Genomic DNA, 5269 nt, shown 5'->3' with positions numbered 1-5269 from the left:
TAAATTCTTCTAATTTAAATCAACTTAATTTATTCAATCTTATATTCTCAAGCTTCAATTGTGAAAATAAAAAAAAAATACACTTATGACAGTAAATATACTTGAAACATGTTTTAAATAGTAAAAAATATTGACATGCAAAAAACATATATATATTTTCATGTCCTAAGTTTGAATAATTATGAAAAAAGAAAAAAAAATTTTTTAATACTTTTTTCATAATTATAAAAATTTCGAGCCAGAACCACCTCTCTTAGTGCTTCTTATTTAGTGCCCAAAATTTTCAAACGGATGTAGCGTTTCGAGTGACCCATTCGTCACATGGCCTTAACGGCATGTGATACTTTGTCGTGTGGTAAATCGGGTTCAGTTCCCTCGGGTTTTTTCCACAAAAATGAAAATTTTTAAAAACTGAATTCGGAGATGCTATAAAATATTATAACTCTTTTTTAAACTCTTTTTTAAAGGATAATAACAAAAAAAAATGATTGTACTAAATAAAAATTATATGCATGAGGATTATTTTCAGGTTAGGATCGGTTTACAACTGCCTGTCATTCCGATAATGTAGGTCTCTGTCGTACCGATGCTGTCGATAGCCACTTAGAAATTATTTATGCCATCAACTTTTTAAATTGTTTACAAACTAGGTTAGTTCCGGGACATTAGTTACTATGTTTTTTGCTTTTCCCAAGTTTTCGTCCAAAAGTATTGTATAGTTTGGAAGTAAAGCAGGGGAGAATTGTAACACACATAATCTCAAAGTACACACACATTAGTCAAATTTAGCATGTTCATTATCATTCCGCAGAGTTTGAAGACTATATCTGTATCATGGTAGAAAAAAAACCGAGGGAATCTAACACTGGTGGAATCGATACAATGGATATAGAATTTAAAAAAGGATCTTACCAGGATATCCCTGAGACGTTTACGGGATATTAAAATGTTCCAAGTAGGGTATAGAAAATTAATGTGTATTCTACTTGGGACATTTGAATATCCCGTGAACGTCCCAGGGATATCCTGGTGTATCCAAATTTCCGCCTTGCGTGATATCCGACGAGTTATCCCTGGGATATCCTTGGGACAACATAGGAGATAAATGGGATATCCCGGTATATCCTATTACTGTTAAGGGTGTTTTTAAATAAATTAAATATGGAATAAAGTAATCGATGGATACAGTGCCGGAGTAAAAAATGTTGGGCCCTTAGGCCATGGCCGTTTTAGACCCCCCCCCCCCACCACCACCACTAAATATAATTTTCGAGATTTCAATTATTTTACCAAAAGTAAATTACATTTTATAAATTTAACTTAATAACTTTATTCAAACACGTAAAACTTAATTTTCAATCATTAATTTTTTTATTTCAATTTTTCCCTAATAGAAAAAAATAAAATCAAAAAGTTCTTGAAATAAAAAAGAGAAATATTTCATAATACATAGTTTTATTATACTTCTAATATATATTGCATTACATAATTACATGTTCCACAGTTCGAATTTATAAAATAATTATCCTGTTAAATATTGTGGAGTTGCAATACCGCCTTCTTGCTTTCAACTGCGCAAATATACTTATAATTTCATCAAAATTGGTGTTACTAACAAGATCTGCATTGGAAAAAAAAAGAATGATAAAGCAGAAAGAAGTGCGTTTTCAATTAAGTTCTCTAGACAATTTTTAGTTCGCCTTAAAACATAGAAAGATCGCTCTCCGCTAGCATTCGTCGATAATATACTCAGATTCATTCGAAGTGTGATTTCAAGATTCGTGTATAAAGTTATCAGGTGCCTCTCGTGAATAATTCATATAAACGCGGCAGCTGAGCATTCGCTTTCTTTGAGGCTTGTATAGTGTTTAGGAACGTATTAAAATGAATACATTCTTCCTACTACTTATCTATCTAAATCTTGAAAGTAAATTTGAGATAACTCTTTCGCTTTTTGTCTAATAAATTCATTTGAACATGATTTCATCTATCTGATATAGTGGAATCAGTCATCAATCACTTCGTAAGAAGCACTTCTTTTCGACAATTCGGCACAGATGGCTTCGATGATAGTGAAGAATACATTTATTTTTAGGTTATCACGAGCACTAAATTCTGTAAAATTATTAGCTTCATCATAGAATAATTTTTTTCTTCTGCGCGTTCTGTTCTCATCCTGATAATCATTACATTGTGTTAGTCTTTTCACTTCTTCGTAGTATTCCAAACGGTTACGTAGGCTCGCAACATATATTCCTAGACTTTTGTACAACTCTACGACGACACTTAACTCAATACATGTTCCTTGTAAGATTAAGGGGGGCAACCCATGTAACGGCTTCAAAAAATAGATTTTTTTCTTTGCTTAAGGGCATGTGATACTTAGAAAATTGTCGATTTTACCAGTTTTAGGTTCCCCCGGCTTTTTTCTAGAATAATAAATATTTTGTCTTAAAAATTTGGGAAATAATAGCAAACATGCTAACGGACGTCCCCACTTTTTTTTTTTTTTTATCAAAAAATTTCTGATATTGCTAACAACGTGCGTGTATATTTCGAGGTTATGCGTGTTACAATTCACCCGAGCGTTACTTCCAAACTACAAAATATTTTTGGCCGAAAACTTTGGACTTACAAATAAACATAGTAACTAGTCTCCCGGAACTAACCCTGTTTGTAGGCAATCAAAAAAGCTTATTTCATAAATAATTTCCAGATTATCGGACAGGCAGAGATGAAAAAAAAAACGTAACCTCAAAATAATGCATATGCATAAAATTTTTATTTAGCACAATACATTTTTTTGTTATTATCCCTCAAAAAAGAGTCCGAGGACGTCCGTTATGATATTTTATAGCATCTCCAAATTCAGTTTTAAAAAATTTTCCTTTTTATGGAAAAAAAGCCAAGGAAACTGTAAGTATCACATTCCCTTAAATGGAAGCTTGTCTTCCCAAAAAACATGCATGTTTCAGAGGCGCAGATACATTCTTTAAACCCTATAAGGCGCCCCGCGCGACTCGCGCTAGCCGGCCGATGCTGCCTTTCTTTCAACATGTGAATCTTTAAACGCATTTTTCTCGGTTTCATATTTTTCATAATTGCCCGGAAGGTAACTCAAAAAGTATCTGACCGATTGAGTTCTCTTTGGATACAAATATTTATTTTATTCAATGAAATCATTGCAGATGCTCTTAGGGTACCTTTTCACGAAGACCTGTTTCGAATTATTCGTTAAATTAATTTGACCCATCGAGTTCGTATCTAGGTTATCAACCAATCAAATTTGCCATAAGGCAACAAAGATCATATGAAAAATATTAATTCCACGAATAATTCAAAACAGGCTTCTGTGAAAAGGTAAGCTTAGAAAGATACGATACATCTCCTATTCCTTTATTAACGTAGTTCTTAGGGTACCTTTTCAGGAGATCTGGTTTTAATTAATCGTGGAATTAATATTTTCCGTAGGATTCATTTCTACACGGGAAAAAATCTTTAACGGGCTTCGTAGCAGAAACCACGGCACTGATGTGGTTTGTTCGGTTGTAGCCGTATCAATTACAAACGAAAACGGTCGCTGATTCGCAAGCTCTAATGCAGACAGTCAAACGTATGCAACACCCGCCGTCAAGCAAATGATCGCTAATAGTTTCAGCGCCTCGAAACCATCGCCGCTTCGGACAGTGACGCACACGGTTTCGAGCTGAGACGTAATGCGGCGTAATGCCATCCCACACAACGTTAGTGATCCGCATCCGTCTCAGCTCGAAACCGTGTGCATCGCTGTCCGAAGCGCCGATGGTTTCGAGACGCTGAAACTATTGGCGCTCATTTGCTTGACGGCGGGTGTTGCATGCGTTTGACTGTCTGCATTATAGCATACGAATCCGCGACCGTTTTCGTTTGTCATTGATACGGCTACGACCGAACAAACCACATCAGTGCCGTGGTTTCTGCTACGAGGCCCGTTAAAGATTTTTTTCCGTATACCTACTTTGTTGGTTTATGGGAAATTTGATTGGTTGAGAACCTAGATATGAACTCGATGTGTCAAATTAATACAAAGATTAATTTACAACAGGTCTCCGTGAAAAGTTTCCCTTAGGGTACCTTTTCACGGAGGCCTGTTTTCAATTAATCGTGGAATTAATAATTGTCATAAGATTCATTTCTAGCTCCTTGTTGATTTATGGAAAATTTTATCGGTTGAGAACCTAGATACGAACTCGATGTGTCAAATAAATTCAACGATTAGTAAAAAACAGGCCTCCGTGAAAAGGTACCCTTAATATGATCTTTTAAAAGTCGATAGTATTCCGCAACGAGTTCTGATATGCCTAAATAATTTCATTTGTGCTCTGAAACAAAAGTTCCATTACTTAATCTGAAGGCTAATGCTCGAGTATGCAGAAATTTAATTACACTAAGAATCCGCTGAAGGGTTTTTTTGCAATACTGATACTCTTTATCGTAGCTTTTCTCCAAAGCAGTATCTAATCCACCCAGCAATCTAAATCCTAAAAGCCAGATTTGTACATTTTCGCGATGTTTGTTACTTCTCTCATGGAATATAAAAATTGTGAGGCATTCTTCCAATCTTTATAACGGCGTGTTAAAGACGAGTCATTTTTTCCAATTAATTTACAAGTTTTGCATATCACAGATCGCAATGATTTTGAATATAATAGCAATTCTCGAGGCACAGTCTCTCCATTTGCTACTTGTTCATAAAATAAAGAGCTATTAGCAGACCGAGATCGAGAACCATATTCTCTTTTTGAATTAGAAAAATCTAATGTATTAAGTTTTTGAGGAGGTAGCCTAATTTTTCCGAGAACATAATAATTGAAGAAATGGTTGCAGATTCATCCTCTTGATGTTTTCCATTTACATCATGTCCAATAAGAATAGATTCTTTTTCTATTTTTTGCATTTGATCGTCTAAAGATGAATTTGTTCGACCTAAAACCATTTTTATTATTTTTATTATTATTCCAAACCTGTAATTAATAAGGTTTGGTCTCCACTAGTTGAATGATAAGACAATCATAAGACAATTAGAGCAATAAAAGTTGGAGAGATTAGGAAAACCATTACCTTTCAGTACAAAACGATTTAATTTCCAAGTTTTTTCTGTTCCAAAAAATGAGGTTGTATATTGGTAAAAGCCAATTGTGGGTCCGGATGCAATAAGGGCACATAAAATTTTTTCGTGCGAAAACGAAGTCCCCTGGAGGCTTTAGAAAAAATTTTCGAATTTTAATTT

General features: G+C 34.4%; 1 protein-coding gene and 1 long non-coding RNA gene across 2 annotated transcripts in view; both read right to left on the bottom strand.

The window, feature by feature from the left end:
- LOC117175956 (puromycin-sensitive aminopeptidase-like) overlaps positions 1-5269 on the bottom strand; it is a 44565-nt gene that overhangs the window by 9695 nt on the left and 29601 nt on the right. The window lies entirely within an intron of this gene.
- LOC117175957 overlaps positions 3935-5269 on the bottom strand; it is an 18495-nt gene continuing 17160 nt past the window's right edge. The window contains exon 3 of the long non-coding RNA XR_004467555.1: positions 3935-4965. This is a non-coding gene — a long non-coding RNA (uncharacterized LOC117175957). The remainder of the gene's footprint in view (positions 4966-5269) is intronic.

The sequence above is a fragment of the Belonocnema kinseyi genome, chromosome 7, assembly GCF_010883055.1.
Source record: "Belonocnema kinseyi isolate 2016_QV_RU_SX_M_011 chromosome 7, B_treatae_v1, whole genome shotgun sequence".
Classification (NCBI taxonomy): domain Eukaryota; kingdom Metazoa; phylum Arthropoda; class Insecta; order Hymenoptera; family Cynipidae; genus Belonocnema; species Belonocnema kinseyi.
Note: the sequence above shows the minus strand (reverse complement) of the source record. Positions and strands in the feature narration are given on the sequence as shown.